Source organism: Megalobrama amblycephala, linkage group LG6 (genome assembly GCF_018812025.1).
Source record: "Megalobrama amblycephala isolate DHTTF-2021 linkage group LG6, ASM1881202v1, whole genome shotgun sequence".
Classification (NCBI taxonomy): Eukaryota; Metazoa; Chordata; class Actinopteri; order Cypriniformes; family Xenocyprididae; genus Megalobrama; species Megalobrama amblycephala.
Window position 1 is genome coordinate 41077509 of NC_063049.1, and position 18661 is coordinate 41096169.

The following is an 18661-nucleotide window of genomic DNA, read 5'->3' on the forward strand; positions in this document are numbered from 1 at the left end:
CACGGAATTTGTTTTCCATCTCTTAAGCGGCCGGGCTGCAGCCTCTCCAAGAACATTGATTGCCCTTTTCCTTCCCTTCATCCTGAGCAGATACAGTAACGTGGCAATAACTGGTAATAACAGGGCAAAAAAACAGAGTGCTTTAGCCTTGAAAATGTCTGTTAATAACTTTGAGGTCGGTCTGTCTGAAACCCAGCAGCGTGTGGAGCAATGTACAAGTGATGCACCCCTGATCCTAATGCTGCAGAGTCAGACTTTGACTATCAGAGTAAAAACTGCTCCATTTGGCAGCTCATTCTGGCCAAGAACTGCCCATTTGGACAGAAAAAGATATGTAAAGCAAACAACTACAATTTTTCACATGCCGTTTAGTGTGTGTGTGGGGGGGAGGGGTGTTGCAGACACTTCAGCTCATGAATATTGATTAATGGACACTACTTCACCTAATCAATATTCATGAACTTCCAGTGTTGTTGTTATATAAAACTATTATAAAATAGTGAAAATAATAAAGCTAAAATAAAATAAAAATATAAATATTAGATGAATAACTTAAAAAAAAAAATTAGAAATGTTACCTTGGCAGCTAGCTGAACCCTGTGCTTGTGAGGATCCATTAGTCAATGATAATAAAATGGCTGCATTGGATTGTAAAGATAGATCTCCTATTTATTAAAAGTGACTGAAGAGGAGGGACTGTAAAATCGAGCGGGTCTCATTGATCTCTTGGCTGATTTTAAAACAAGACTATGACCTCATCAAGTAAAGGCGACTAAAGCACTGCTTGAAAATATTGAGATGACTGATGGAGATCAGAACATACCCTGCCATTGTTGCTAAACAGAAATGATCCACCCATACTAAAAATGACTGCACATGCATGTCTTAACGTTTCATCCAAACCATTTCATCACAGATAGTTCACTCAACCAAACCTGCATTACTCTTAAAAATAAAGGTTCCAAAAGGGGGTTTCACAGTGATGTTCCCCAAAGAACATTTCAGTAACCAGTTCTTTAAAAGAATTTTGTCATGGTGTAAAAAAACATTTAAATAACCCGAAGAACCCTTTTGTGCTATATGGATCTTCATGGTTCTTCATGGAACCACTGATGCCAATAAATAACCTTTATTTTTAAGTGTATATGGAAAAAAGCAGCTTAGATTTCCTGCTATAAACAACATCTTGTGTGTTCCACAGAACAAAGGAAGTCATATGGGTTTGTAACAACTTGAAGGACTGAGTAAATGATGACAGAATTTTAATTTAGCTAAGAAAACCTTTATAAAGGCATTATTTCTGCGGGGTTTATTAACGTATGTGCTTTGCTGCAACTGGCTGCATTTTTAACCGGATGCCGCCCAGCAATCTCATGTGACAGCCTTTCTATAATGCTCTACAGAAACCCATTCCCCACTCCACTCATGCTGACCGAATGTCAGACTCTATTTGAAATATCTCAGCTCGATCTACACTCCATCACAGACACGTTAAACGCACTAGACGCTGCACACTTCACAGAGACCGGTAAGCTGCTCTATTCATGACTTTCACTATTTTCTATTTGCCTGAGCATCTATAATGCAGAACGACAAACGTTTTCAAACAAAGCAGTTTGTTTTTTCTTTGTTTCAGATGTTTCTCCTAAAATTCTTTATAAGAAATTCAAACGAGTCTGCAGTTGTCATGCAATAAGAGTATTAAATTATGCCCCTTTTCACAAGATGTAATGTAAGTCTCTGGTGTCTCCAGAATGTGTCTGTGAAGTTTCAGCTCAAAATACCCCACAGATCATTTATTATAGCTTGTCAAATTTGCCCCTATTTGGGTGTGAGCAAAAACACGCATTTTTGTGTGCGTCCCTTTAAATGCAAATGAGCTGCTGCTCCCGCCCCCTTTCCAGAAGAGGGCGGAGCTTTAACAGCTCAACAACAACAAAGCTGGAGAATCTCACGCAGCCAAAATGAGGATTGTCAGTAACGGTGTTCAGCCTTACATTGTTCAAACCGGAGTCGACACTGATGGAGAGACTCAGGAAGAAGTTACAACTTTTAGAATGAAACTGGAAGTTTCTGAATGGTTAGTGGATAAATTTACGTAGTTGCTGTGGAGTTGATTCAACTCATCCACTAGCATGTGCCGTCATGTTAATCTTCTGTGCAAATCCAGCATTGAACTGATGGTCGTTTGTGAAGCAGTCCGGCGTAAAACGACGGCATGGTAACAACACTCTACTACAGCAACTCTAAAGCAGCCCAACATGGCCACACCCCCTTTGTTGCGTGGTCTCGGGGGCGGGGTTTATGATGTCGGGAAGAAGTCCCTACTAGCCATTTGTTGTAGTCCTTAAAAAGCAATTTCTTTAAAAGAAAAGATCTCCCTTTGCATTGAACTTTGAGCGTTGTAACTTTGCAGATGTTGTTTATGCTCTAACATCAATTCCACTAACAAATGCTCCCCTCAGCAGCATTTGTTAATGTGGGTAATCGATTATTTGGGCTTCTGGTTTATATAAATGAAACAAGAACACCATTTTTGCACTCTGAAAAAGCCACTAAACTACACCAATAATCTAAATGAGTACCAACATTATTTTTCAGTTATACAGCCATGAAATTAGCACCAGTAAATGACTGCTGGAAAACTTAATATCCAAAGCTGCTCATCCAGCACGTGTGCAGTACAGACAATGAAAGACATTCACACTGAAAATCTGGGATTTTTTTTTTACATTTAAACTCACAAACATCTCAAATTATGATGGAGAACATGATCATCAGTTTTTGCTCCAGTGTTGCTGTCATAAATTAAGACAAACGAATGCTGAGAGTCAATTTTCTCCTAAACTTTCACTCACATAGTTATTCGAAGCATTTTCACTACATGCTCTCAGACTTTTGGGTCCCTTCATACTTCGAAAATCTCATCTTAGAAAATCACCCCACCGGGGAACACGAGATTAGAGATATCACAGCCGTTTTTATCCGATAACATCAAATCAGAATTACAACCTGGAGATTATCACAGCTACACCAGCAGGCAAAATACGGTGCGATGAGTCGCATTTTATTTTTCCTCTATACAAATCATAACTGGATTAGGACAACTGTGTCTCTTTGTCTTTTATCTTTCATCTCCATCAGCCTCTTGTCATTATTTTATTTCATGTATTTTCAGCTGTGATATTTCAAAGGACGCACACTGACACATCTGTCAACGCTCGCATCCGTTAGAGGGTAACAAAGTGACATCGTTCCTCCATGAGGAATCTGGGACGGAAGCTCTGCACCCACCTGCAAGATCATCCAGGAGGAACATGGCGTTTGATCAGAGGCTGAATTGCTCGCCATACCTTTGCACCGTATAGTGACACGACAGCGGAGAGCTTGCTCCGTGTTCCAGCTCTCTGGATAAATAATCTGGCTCCTCTCCTCTGGCAGTACACAGAGCTCCGCACACTCCACGCATTTAACAACACGCCCACGTGAACAAGCTCTCAAAGAGCCGTTGTTTAGAAGGTCGATGTCCTGGGGATTTGCTCCGCGGAGAAGGATACAGTGATTTTCTCCACATGGAATGTTTCTTCTGACTGATGTGGCCAGATGCTGTCAGTTCCTGTAGCAGCAGGAAATAAAGCGGTGGATAGCGACTGCACTCAAACTGAACTGTTAGCAGCAGGAGGAAAAACAACTAGATGAAGGCAATCTAATGGAACAAATCTGTACAGAATTTAAGCAACATCTCTAAGGGACTGCAAGCTACATTAGTCAGGGAATAGTCAGGCAGATGGCAACAAAACTGGATTTTCTCTTCTGAAACGTGCTAGGATTCGAGTCGACGTGGAGATGAGCGAGGCTAAAAAGTGGAAAAAATTCCATCTCGGTCATGGCATAAAACTTTCTCGTCTTGCATCATTTGCAGGATGATTTGAGATGTTGCGACATGTCAGACAACTTAACCGTGAGAGGATGTTTTTTCTTCTTCCATGGTCTCAGTCACTGTGAATCACCTTCTTTCAAAGTGAATCAGACGAAAACCTGTCAAGAACCTACCTAGATTATACTTCACCTCATAATACAACAAGAAATAAAGTATATTATACATTCTGAAAAATATTACAATATTAAGACCATCATTTAAGATAACAATTAAGCACATTTTCCTCATTACTGTAATTATTATTATTATTTTTTTTTTATATATTATCATTAAATAATTTTATACAGTAATACTTATAATACTGTAATAATTCAATTCAGCATAATTTGGGAGGAAATATACTAAACTGTTAAGAAAATAACTGCACAATTCAAAAAGAAAAGAAAGAAAATACTTATGGTTCTAAAAAAGGCTTTATTGTATGCAAAATATTATTATTTTTTCTTTATATTTTGTGGTGTAGTATATGAAAGCTTGTTTCCCCCATAAAATAAAAAATAAAAGAGGTAACTCACAATTCTGACATATTTTCTTGCAGTTACAGGTTTATATCTTACAATTCTGACTTTTTTTTCTCAGAATTGTGAGATATAAACACAATTGCGAGTTATAAAGTCAGAATTGTGAGATATAAAGTCAGAATTGAGTTATAAAGTCAGAATTGCGAGATATAAAGTCAGAATTGAGTAATAAAGTCAGAATTGAGTAATAAAGTCAGAATTGTGAGCTATAAAGTCAGAATTTTGCAACTTTGTAACAAAATTGTGACTTTGTATCTTGCAATTCTGACTTTATAACTCAATTCTGACTTTATTACTCAATTCTGACTTTATATCTCGCAAATCTGACTTTATTACTCAATTCTGACTTTATATCTCACAATTCTGACTTTATTACTCAATTCTGACTTTATATCTCACTATTCTGACTTTATAACTCAATTCTGACTTTATAACTCAATTCTGACTTTATTACTCAATTCTGACTTTATATCTCGCAATTCTGACTTTATTACTCATTTCTGACTTTATATCTCACAATTCTGACTTTATATCTCACAATTCTGACTTTATTACTCAATTCTGACTTTATATCTCACAATTCTGACTTTATATCTCGCAATTCTGACTTTATTACTCAATTCTGACTTTATATCTCGCAATTCTGACTTTATTACTCAATTCTGACTTTATATCTCGCAATTCTGACTTTATTACTCAATTCTGACTTTATATCTCACAATTCTGACTTTATATCTCGCAATTCTGACTTTATTACTCAATTCTGACTTTATATCTCGCAATTCTGACTTTATTACTCAATTCTGACTTTATATCTCGCAATTCTGACTTTATTACTCAATTCTGACTTTATATCACACAATTCTGACTTTATTACTCAATTCTGACTTTATATCTCACAATTCTGACTTTATTACTTAATTCTGACTTTATATCTCACAATTCTGACTTTATTATTCAATTCTGACTTTATTACTCAATTCTGACTTTATATCTCACAATTCTGACTTTATATCACACAATTCTGACTTTATTACTCAATTCTGACTTTATATCTCGCAATTCTGACTTTATTACTCAATTCTGACTTTATATCTCACAATTCTGACTTTATATCTCACAATTCTGAATTTATATCTCGCAATTCTGACTTTATTACTCAATTCTGACTTTATATCTCACAATTCTGACTTTATATCTCGCAATTCTGACTTTATTACTCAATTCTGACTTTATATCTCGCAATTCTGACTTTATTACTCAATTCTGACTTTATATCTCGCAATTCTGACTTTATATCTCGCAATTCTGACTTTATTACTCAATTCTGACTTTATATCTCGCAATTCTGACTTTATTACTCAATTCTGACTTTATATCTCGCAATTCTGACTTTATTACTCAATTCTGACTTTATATCACACAATTCTGACTTTATTACTCAATTCTGACTTTATATCTCACAATTCTGACTTTATTACTCAATTCTGACTTTATATCTCACAATTCTGACTTTATAACTCAATTCTGACTTTATATCACACAATTCTGACTTTATATCTCACAATTCTGACTTTATATCTCACAATTCTGACTTTATTACTCAATTCTGACTTTATATCTCGCAATTCTGACTTTATTACTCAATTCTGACTTTATATCTCGCAATTCTGACTTTATTACTCAATTCTGACTTTATATCTCACAATTCTGACTTTATATCTCGCAATTCTGACTTTATTACTCAATTCTGACTTTATATCTCGCAATTCTGACTTTATATCTCGCAATTCTGACTTTATATCTCGCAATTCTGACTTTATTACTCAATTCTGACTTTATATCACACAATTCTGACTTTATTACTCAATTCTGACTTTATATCTCGCAATTCTGACTTTATTACTCAATTCTGACTTTATATGTCAAGTCAAGTCAAGTCAAATTTATTTATATAGCGCTTTTACAATTGGTAATTGTTTCAAAGCAGCTTTACATATTAGAAGCACAGAAAAAAGGGAAGTGGTTAAAAATAAGCTGTACAAACAAGCGTGGTAATATGTAACATATACAAGATGGTGCTACATTAAGCCAATGTCGGCTGACTCCCAGGGGTGGAAAAAAACCCCTAGGAGAAAAACCCAGCGTGCTAACACTGGGAAAAAAAAAAAAAAAATCTCTCTATATCTCACAATTCTGACTTTATATCTCGCAATTCTGACTTTATTACTCAATTCTGACTTTATATCTCGCAATTCTGACTTTATTACTCAATTCTGACTTTATATCTCGCAGTTCTGACTTTATTACTCAATTCTGACTTTATATCACACAATTCTGACTTTATTACTCAATTCTGACTTTATATCTCACAATTCTGACTTTATTACTTAATTCTGACTTTATATCTCACAATTCTGACTTTATTATTCAATTCTGACTTTATTACTCAATTCTGACTTTATATCTCACAATTCTGACTTTATATCACACAATTCTGACTTTATTACTCAATTCTGACTTTATATCTCGCAATTCTGACTTTATTACTCAATTCTGACTTTATATCTCGCAATTCTGACTTTATTACTCAATTCTGACTTTATATCTCACAATTCTGACTTTATATCTCACAATTCTGAATTTATATCTCGCAATTCTGACTTTATTACTCAATTCTGACTTTATATCTCACAATTCTGACTTTATATCTCACAATTCTGACTTTATTACTCAATTCTGACTTTATATCTCGCAATTCTGACTTTATTACTCAATTCTGACTTTATATCTCGCAATTCTGACTTTATATCTCGCAATTCTGACTTTATTACTCAATTCTGACTTTATATCTCGCAATTCTGACTTTATTACTCAATTCTGACTTTATATCACACAATTCTGACTTTATTACTCAATTCTGACTTTATATCTCACAATTCTGAATTTATATCTCGCAATTCTGACTTTATTACTCAATTCTGACTTTATATCTCACAATTCTGACTTTATATCTCACAATTCTGACTTTATTACTCAATTCTGACTTTATATCTCGCAATTCTGACTTTATTACTCAATTCTGACTTTATATCTCGCAATTCTGACTTTATATCTCGCAATTCTGACTTTATTACTCAATTCTGACTTTATATCTCGCAATTCTGACTTTATTACTCAATTCTGACTTTATATCACACAATTCTGACTTTATTACTCAATTCTGACTTTATATCTCACAATTCTGACTTTATTACTCAATTCTGACTTTATATCTCACAATTCTGACTTTATAACTCAATTCTGACTTTATATCACACAATTCTGACTTTATTACTCAATTCTGACTTTATATCTCACAATTCTGACTTTATAACTCAATTCTGACTTTATATCACACAATTCTGACTTTATTACTCAATTCTGACTTTATATCTCACAATTCTGACTTTATTACTTAATTCTGACTTTATTACTCAATTCTGACTTTATATCTCACAATTCTGACTTTATTACTCAATTCTGACTTTATATCTCACAATTCTGACTTTATATCACACAATTCTGACTTTATTACTCAATTCTGACTTTATATCTCGCAATTCTGACTTTATTACTCAATTCTGACTTTATATCTCGCAATTCTGACTTTATTACTCAATTCTGACTTTATATCTCACAATTCTGACTTTATATCTCACAATTCTGAATTTATATCTCGCAATTCTGACTTTATTACTCAATTCTGACTTTATATCTCACAATTCTGACTTTATATCTCACAATTCTGACTTTATTACTCAATTCTGACTTTATATCTCGCAATTCTGACTTTATTACTCAATTCTGACTTTATATCTCGCAATTCTGACTTTATATCTCGCAATTCTGACTTTATTACTCAATTCTGACTTTATATCTCGCAATTCTGACTTTATTACTCAATTCTGACTTTATATCTCACAATTCTGACTTTATAACTCAATTCTGACTTTATATCACACAATTCTGACTTTATTACTCAATTCTGACTTTATATCTCGCAATTCTGACTTTATTACTCAATTCTGACTTTATATCTCACAATTCTGACTTTATGGGGCGGTTTCCCGGACAGGGTTAAATTAAGACAGGATAGGTCTTAATCTAGAATAGTGAATTGTGTCTTAAAAAATGGCTTTCTGAAACACAGATTAAGTACAGATTTCTAAATCCTGGACTATGGAGTCCAGACTTAAAATAAACTAGATTAATTTAAAACCAACTGTGCTAATCTGAATTAGCATGAGAGAGGTTGCCTGTAAAACATGGAATGAACCAAGAAAAGCTTAAAATTGCATGGAACTGAGAAGCAAATCCAAGGAAAACAATGGCAGCAGAAGAAGACTGCATAATAATAATAAAAAAAACTTTTCTAAACTAGAGACAGTTCTTTTAAAGCAAGCAAAATACATAAACTGTGGGGGGGAAAAAGAGAAATGCCTGGAAATCTGTTTGTAATGAATTCTATTTAAATAGATGAATTCTATAATAATCCTATGAATATAAATGCTTTTGTTTTGTCCTTTACACAGAAACAAACTAACTATTTACACATGTGATAATTGGTGATGGCAGTCTAAACGGTTTGGTTTGTAATTGATTTGGTAGAAATGGGCAGGTTTGATCTAAAGCAATATCATAGTGGTTGCTTCACTATATAAAATAGACAATTCTTGTTAGCAGGTTCTCAACCCAAGCAAAAGCTCAACACTTCACCATAAGGGTAATCTCTAAAAAACACTAACAAAAACTTTTACATAATAGAACATTAAACAGTAAGATGTCTCTCCATATTCTCATCTTTCTAAAAACTGCATAAAATAACACTTTTTCAACATTTACTCTCCCACTACAGCCCAGTGCAACACATGATGGGAAGTGAAAGTCCTGTTTGATTGGGTTACTTGACTGAAACGTTATTTCAAAATGAAAACTTCAAGTGAGTTCTAGTAACATTTCAAGTCAATTTAACATGAAGCAATCACATTTGAACCAGAAACAATGGTGTTAAATCAAAATAAATTGTTTAAATAAAGTGAACAGTCTTCTTTGAAACACAACGTTAATCTGAAGTTAAACCTGCCTCCTGGTAGGTTTAATTTAAACCTCAATTTAGTCCTGGAGTAGCTCTAGTCTTCCTCCAGGAAATCAGCTTATTAAACTCTGGACTAGAATAAGTCTTGGACTATTTTAAACCATGACAGAGAAAGCAGATTTCTGTTAATCTGGCTTAAAAGGCCATTTTATTCCTGGACTAGGCTTAATCTCTGTCCGGGAAACCGCCCCTATAACTCGCAATTCTGACTTTAAAACTCACAATTGCAAGTTTAAATCTTGCAATTCTGAGAACAATAAAGTCAGAATTGTGAGATAAAAAGCCACAATTACATTTTTTTTTTTTTTATTTAGTGATGGAAACAAGCTTCCATAGTAATATGAGCCATTTAATTTAATGTCATTTTTATTTTTCCTTAATGTAAATAAATAAATAAAATATACTGTTATTTTGCTTGCTATTTTTCCTTAACATCACAAGTATCAATAGAGAAAAAAGATGAATGAATAAATAAATAAATGTATTAATTAATTACATTTTTATTTTATTTTAAAATAACATATTATTATATTTTTGTTAGTTATTTTCCTTAACATTATTTAAATAAATAAAAGTAAAAATGTGTATGAAGTAAAAACAGAACTTAAATTGCTCTTGTTCAGGTAACCTTAAAAGCATCTACAAAGTCTTTACAAATCCCCAATACATAATCGCTGAGTGGCTGTGACATTATTTAGACTGCTGTGGGTGATACAGGCCTATCCAATACTTTTGTTAGGTGATGCTCTGCGGAAAAAAAGAGCATAGAGGGGTTAGTGGTTCAAATCCAGGCTGTGAAATATTATTGACGTACCCTGCAGCAAACAAGGCGTTTAATCTGAACTGCTTCAGTAGATATCCATTTACATAAATGGGCAAAAAATGTAATCCTTTGCCTTGGATAAGAGCTTCACTTACTGGGAGCGAAGAGAGGGACTGAGTTGAAAGTAAAAACTGCATTATGCTCTGAGTGTGTGGCCTGGCATTGTAAAACGCTCTCATGCTTTCAGGTATAGTTTTGCTTGCTGACAGAGGGCTGGTGTGACTCAGTTCAGAGGGGTCGAATCGCTTGGATGCATTTACAGCAAGACACACCTGAATAGATGAATCTCATTTAGCTCTGAGAGAAGCCTTTTTATCCAACTCAATTAAACCAGAAATGAGTGTACTCTTACTAGTGGCACAAAAACAGTATTACAATCTGTTGGTTAGAGTGGCCATAATATAACATTAGCAACATTTGCAAGCAATACACACTACCGTTCAAAAATTTGGGAAGGGGTGGATTTTTGTTTTTACGAGAACTTAATACTTTTATTCAGCATGGATTAATTAGATTGATTACATTATTGACATTAAAAACATTTAAAATGTTATAAAATATTTCTACTTCAAATAAATACTGTTCTTTTGAACTTTCTATTCATCAAATTCCTGAAAGAAAATGTATCATGGTTTACACAAATATATTAAAGGTGCCGAAGAACATGTTTTCAAAAGATGTAATATAAGTCTTAAGTGTCCCTTGAATGTGTCTGTGAAGTTTCAGCTCAAAATACCCCATAATTTTTTTATTTTTATATAATTTTTTTAACTGCCTATCATTATAAATACGCCGATTCACGCCCCAAGAGCTCGCGGTTGCCTTAAACACCATAAACAAAGTTCACACAGCTAATATAACCCTCAAAATGGATCTTTACAAAGTGTCCGTCATGCAACATGTCCAATCGCGTAAGTATGGTATTTATTTGGATGTTTACATTTGATTCTGAATGAGTTTGATAGTGCTCCGTGGCTAAAGCTAACATTACACACTGTTGGAGAGATTTATAAAGAATGAAGTTGTGTTTATGAATTATACAGACTGCAAGTGTTTAAAAAATGAAAATAGCGACGGCTCTCTTGTCTCCGTGAATACAGTAGGAAACGATGGTAACTTTAACCACATTTAACAGTACATTAGCAACATGCTAACGAAACATTTAGAAAGACAATTTACAAATATCACTAAAATATCATGATATCATGGATCATGTCAGTTATTATTGCTCCATCTGCCAATTTTCGCTATTGTCCTTGCTTGCTTACCTAGTCTGATGATTCAGCTGTGCACAGATCCAGACGTTAATACTGGCTGCCCTTTGTAATGCCTTGAACATGGGCTGGCATATGCAAATATTGGGGGCGTACATATTAATGATCCCAACTGTTACGTAACAGTCGGTGTTATGTTGAGATTCGCCTGTTCTTCGGAGGTCTTTTAAACAAATGAGATTTATATAAGAAGGAGGAAACAATGGAGTTTGAGACTCACTGTATGTCATTTCCATGTACTGAACTCTTGTTATTCAACTATGCCGAGGTAAATTCAATTTTTGATTCTAGGGCACCTTAAAGCAGCAGCACAACTGTGTTCATGTTTTATTTCAATTGTTTTGTTTTATGAGCAGCAAATTAGCATATTAGAATGATTTCTGAAGGATCATGTGACACTGAAGACGAGTTATGATGCTGAAAATTCAGCTCTGACATATTCAAGTAGAAAACAATAGAAAACAGTTACAGTTTTTTTTTTTTTACTGTATTTTTGGTCAAATAATTGCAGCCTTGTTGAGCAGAAGAGACTTCTTTCAAAAACAAGACTTACAAAATCTAGTGTATAAATTGGGAATCTTTTTTTGGGGGGGATTCCATTTACTGCCTTTTTTGGCATTACTTGAAACATTTAAAAACAGGCACTTGTGGCGCAGAGATTATACACTTTACCCTAACGTTAACCCAAACCCGTAAGACTTTCGTTCATCTTTAAAAACACAACTAAAGATATTTTTGATTAAATTTAAGAGATTTCTGTCATTCCATTGACAGTCCAAGCAACTACCATTTTGTCATTTAAACACTGATCAGTGAACATGAACAGAAGCTCAACCTCTTGATGTGAGAGAACAAACCTCATTGGTTCTTGTGGAAGCTCAAATGTGCTGTGTAACACGAGAATGAACCTCATTGGTCCTCGCACATCAAGCGAACATGCTTGAGCTTCCGTTTACCACAACTGATGTGTGCACTGATGAATGTTTAAATGTGAACAAAAGCCTAAATTCAATCTGTTCATCATATAAAGCGATCATGTCTCTTCAGAAAATTCGGACTAAACCGCTCAATTCGTATGGATTAGTTTTACAATCTCTTTATGAACTTTTTAGTTGCATGGACTATCAATGGAGGGACAGAAACCTCTCAGATTTTATTAAAAATACCTTCATTTGTGCTCCAAAGATGAATAAAAATCTTACAGGTTTGGAATGACATGAGGGTGAGTAACTGATTTTTTTTTTGGGGGGTGGTGAACTATCCCTTTAAATACACTCACTCTTCCTGAATCGGAATAGAGCCAAGCTTGAAATAAGCCATATCAACAACACGATCTTCATTGTAAACATCTGATATCGGTAAGACTATTATGAGCTTGCTAATTGATAATTAAGAGGTTATGAGATGTTGCCTATCCCAGAAGTACTGTCAGGAGAATCTCTCAGAAGAGCAAATACAATAGCGGCGACCTCTGTTTTATTTGCAGATCATTAGAAGCAACTTTCAGCAGTCGGAAAGATGATCATTATCGGCTGCCCTCCGCTTAACACCCACTCCGTCTGCTGCTGAAGTTTTCCCTAGAGAACACCTTTAAACGGAGATGGCTTTCCTGGCCTGTCTAACAGAACAAATTAAAGAAGACTGGAAATATAGCAGTATAATGAGCTGATTTAACACACCGAGAAGGTTCAAAACCAAAAGCCTGATAACAAGTGCAAAAGCTGCCAATGCGTTTTGGCTGGGGAGTCTTAATTTTCTCAAAGAGACTACACACGATATTCCCAAACACGCTCGGAATGTGCGCTCGCAGAAAGACTGAAAAAATGGAAAATCGCTCGAGCTTTTTCATTAGAACAGTGGCACAAGCTCAAATAAGTGAAAGTCATTCCTTGCTCATGCTTGGAATTAATTTCACACATCAATATTCCCAGTCTGTGCTCGTGGTGAGCCATAATGCCCCTGCATGTCAATGCACAGTAATCAATTAGATCTGCCTGTTATCGAGGCTTTTCTAAGACCTGATCAATACGTCAATGCCAAGCAGACAGACTCCAAACAGCAATTAAAACATGAGCAAAACAGATAAAAATATGCTCCGAGTGACTGTACGCCAGAGGTTGCACGTTTAGGCTTCCATAGGGAAACGAGTGCTCACCTAATCATAAAGAAATTACATTTTTCCAACAGAATTCACTTGGTAATGACAGAAATGATTGCATTGAGGCCACAAGTCAAGCATAAAACTGCATTTATTACCCTCAAAGGAAAAATCAGTCCTCTAGGGAATACAGGACACCACAGAGAACATTTCAACAGAAACAAAATACATAAAAGACACCTGGGACAAAGAGAAACCTCTGATATGCAGACTTCCCCTCCGGGAATCGACTTACAGAACACATTTTAAACAATACACCAGGCAAACGCTGCCAAGGTCACAAAAGCAAATTCAAAGCATCAGCACAATTCATATTGGATTTGAAATAAACCCGAGAGAAAGCGCGAGCTGGTGCCCATTCCTCACTACAAGACAAGTGACTTACTGTCTTTGATTTGCCCTGAAGAACAACGCCTGGGAGGAACGATCCTCATCAAACACCTATTTTGCTTTCCCAACTACAACTTGAGAACCACAGTAAAGAGAACTAAAGCAAATGAAGGAGACAGAACCGCCAACACATGTGAGCAGAGCGTTACGCAGAGCGCCCGCCGAAACAGGTGATGCTGCTGAAACCAACACACGACTGAATCAGATAATGCACCACGGCATATGGGCCATTCTACAAAACGGGTGCCGTTTGAGTCCCTCGTACATAATTACGTAATAAAAATACTTGAGCAATGAACATTGTGCTAATATTGACAGTTGCCTTCTGCGAACTTCCAACTCCTTCTTAGCAAATATTAACATTACAGCTACAATTTTACCTTTATCTTTCTCTATATATTTTTAGATACCATTTTCGATACCACAGGGAAAACCACCATATATACCATCCGCCAGATAATTTGTTATCTCATAATTATTTGATAATTTGGGAAATTTGGTTGTAATAGCTTACACACAACACAGGGAGGATTTATTTGAACCATTGAACTACATTTATTAAAAAATGACAAGTGAACAGTCAGTAATAAAAGAAGAATAAATAAATTGCAAATGATCACACAAATGAATACAACAGAATAAAGAGACGAATGAAAAAAACATGGCTTTAAGTTTTTCAGTTGGGTCTAACGGTAAGAAAAACTATAGAAATGAAAGTAAACGAACACTGGATGCACAATATATATATTATGTTATATATTTAATGTTATCATTATCGGCCTGATAAGAACATTTGGCTGATATATTAAAGACGATAAATAATGGATTATTTCTTTCAGCTGAGACACTTCAGATGTTTGCCATGATGGTTTTGAATTGCTTGAAATATGATTGAAATCACTTCAAAAAGGAAAATACAGTTAAGTGCAACATGTACAGTGTAAGTCTGTCATATAAACTACATAAAATTATAATGAGAACATTATAATTGTGTGCTTGGGACATTTCTTTTAATGGTGAGCTTTTGTTTTTGTAATCAGGCTCTCAAAATTATATAAAAATTTGAATTTAGATTTATCGGCCAATATATTGTTTATCAGCTTTCAAATATAAAGAATTATCGGTATCGGCCAGAATTTTCATATCGGTGCATCCCTACACTGGATAGTTTTCATTGTAAAAATTAAATGCAGATTAATTCTTACAATTAAAGTTACAAATGTTATTCAGTCAAGTGCAGCAAATGATTTTCTCTTTGTCTTTTGTTCTTTGATTGACAGACACCAGCAGGTTTATTAGGCTGCTGTCACTTTAAGAGCTTATGCACAGATCCAATAAACTGTTACACAACATGCTTTTTCTCTCAACTACTTACATTTCAAAACTGACTGTATTTACCTGAATATGCACCAAGGACATTTTGACATAATTTGGTATGTATTCGACCGTTTAAGCGCAATAAGCCATGAAAAAGAGGTCAATTTGGTACTCGTGAGCTGTTTGAGAGGCAGCTTTATGAGAGTGCCACTTATATAGATCGGTGGTGCGTGTGCTTTTGGTGTGAGTGCAAAACCTGCGGGAGCAACTCAGGTATGCACAATATAAGCACAATTCAACTTGAGTGAATGAGACTAGTGAGTGACAGGAGGTGGGTGTGTGCCAATTCACCGTCAGATAGAAGAGAGATTGAGAATTCACAGCTGGTATTGGTATATCGATACTGCAGGAAAGAAGTATTGGAACCGTCTCAGATATTTCAGTGTCAATACATATTGAAATATCAATATTTTTGACAACACTAATCTGTTTACATTTGCTTCCCCAGGTTATGCATCAACTATCTGTATCAATTTGCAGACCAATGAACTTTTCCTTAAACCCTAAAAACTAAAAGCCAAAATGACATCAGCATCCTTTCAAGAAGTGAACTCTTCAAGGACAAGTTAGTCTCTTTTTTTAAATCAGTGCATCTTCTGCTTTATCAACCCTGTTACCATGGTTATCTATAGCAAACAACTGATATTTGAAAAGATTATTTATAGAAATATCAGCATTAAATTCTCTTTCAAAGAAGCACCAGTTTCATGACCTTGCTTGCAATTATGCAATGTCGAACTAAACTGTTAAAACTTAATTAATTAGGAAGGCTAAATTATGTCCCAATGTACAGTCAAACCAAAAAATATTCAGACACATATTTTTACTAGTGGCAGGGCACTATAGTTCATTTATGTAAGTGAGGATAGCAAAATAAAGTAAACTGTGACATATTATACCCAAAAATTCTTCATACAGTGGACTACCAGTAAAATTGATAACAATTTGGAGCCAAAAATTATTCAGACACTTTGACATGACCATGTTTTGCTTAAGTGTTATCTGACATAATTTTTTTTTTTTTTTTTTTTTTTCTGACACTGTTTAACTCTGAGATCTTGTCATATTTCATTTCATTTTTTAAACTATAGTGAATAAACTGTAATAATGAATGAAATGTTCAAGGAGTCTGAATAAATTTTGGTTTGACTGTATATTAAATAATTTATCTGGAGATGGCACAATGCAATTTAGCAACACATTTATACCCAATGAAATGTTTATGACTTTAAAAAAGTCACTATGAAATCAAAATTGACAATCCTTATTTTTATAAAATATGTCAGTGTTTATTATAAATCATTTATCTGTGCACGTCATTATTTTTTTAAATGCACGTGTTCTCATAATCTTTAATCAAACACATTAAGTGCGAATGCTGGGCAATAATCTCTTCCCTCCAGCAGCCTGTCACTCTCGTCGCAGATCACAGCAATTGGCAAACGACAACAATCCAATGAAATCCCAAAGGACAAAATCAAGTCCTACCCTACATTTGTTCTCATTCAAAAAGCCGTTTCACTCAGATATACGTCACAATGGAGAAGAAAACATGACCGCAATTTTCCGTTTCATGCTGACTTTAGAAACCTCCTAATCTAATGGGAAAAGGCACCCATTTCGTAGTAATGCCCCTTTGTAATGTTCTGCCAGATGTTTAGACACTGTAAGGTTTTGAACAGAGAGCTTATTTCACGGTAAACTGCTTATTTATATTAAAATTTCACTATCAAGGAGCAATTTTCCTTAAAGAGAGATGCAAGTTCTGTAAGTTCAAATGATGTCATTTATCAAATGGTGGCACAAATCCAAACTTGCTGCTGGTAGTGAACATAGATCATAAATGACCAATTTTTGAAAGACCTGTGAGTAAGATACTAGTTTTTACTCTTTGTTAAATAGAAAACTCGACCTCTAATCAATAGGCTAGAATGTGGGGCAATAAATTATGCATCATAGCATGAATGAGAGAGTCAAAACACTGTTGAAAATGAAAGATCTGGTCAATTTATGTGGTTCAAAAGACATCTAATATGATACTTGCACAAAGAAAATACCATTTCTATGTCTTCAAAAGCAGATAAAACACAGACAGGTGATTCGAATATCAATGAACTTTGAGAGCAGGGGATGTAATTGTTTGAGAAAAAAACACCTCACCTGGGAGACTAAGATAAAAATGATTTCTCAAAGTCTGTGGTAACGTGTTTGCTAACATAAGGATCGATTTGTACTTGATCTGAGTCATAAAACTGCTTAGTTGATATTAAAATATTACAGTAAAATGTAGTGACAACAATACCAGTTGACAAGAGAAGGCCACATTAATGACTTAAAGTTCAAAACTCCATCAGCGTAAAACATGACACATGCTACAAACTTGAAATAAATACCCAACATTCAACATAAACATTCCAGTGTGCATTATCGATTAGTTCGCATTGCCAATTAAATTCAGGGAATTCTTCTTTCCCAATTCATAAGGTCATTCTTACTTTTTGTTCATAAAAAAAAAAAAAAAACACACAAACAATAATTTACGATAAAAGTATACACATTACTTTGTTAAAATTAATATAAAATGTCTCTGTACATTGCAAGGTATTTTAAAAAATGATAATTTGCATGCTTTTTATAACTATTAAAAAGGATAGATATTAAAAATACTGTTCTGTTAAAAGTCCTACTTTTTTTTTTACAGTGTAGTTAGAAGCGTTGCTCAGTTTCAGCACCTCGGACAGCGTCAGTATCGCGCTCGAGACTCGAAGTCTCTGACACCTCCATCACTAATAATCACCGGCTTTGACCCAGCGCACACTTCAGCGCACTAAACAAACTCCAGGATTCACCATAAATCCACAGCAACCATCAGAACTCATTTCCCCTCCATTCGGCAGGTCTGAGCTGTCAACCGTTCTTCAGCGAGAAGTGAGAGAAACGCATTTCACCTACCGGTTTGGTAGTCTCCATCCTCCGGACTCGCGCTGCCGTGAGTGAGTGTGTGAGAGAATGAGCCCGAATCCTCTGCGCCACGAAACATG

At 34.8% G+C, this 18661-nt stretch overlaps 1 protein-coding gene across 10 annotated transcripts in view; it reads right to left on the reverse strand.

Annotated features, from left to right (window-relative positions):
* The window catches only part of b3galt1b (UDP-Gal:betaGlcNAc beta 1,3-galactosyltransferase, polypeptide 1b), a 231741-nt gene extending 213080 nt beyond the window's left edge, over positions 1-18661 (reverse strand). For 7 of the 10 annotated variants that reach the window (XM_048194640.1, XM_048194639.1, XM_048194643.1 and 4 more), the window contains exon 1: positions 18573-18660. The gene's annotated coding sequence lies outside the window, so the exon portion shown is untranslated. Of the gene's footprint in view, positions 1-18572 lie in introns of all 10 variants that reach the window. The other 3 variants (XM_048194644.1, XM_048194641.1, XM_048194637.1) reach the window with 1 other exon arrangement.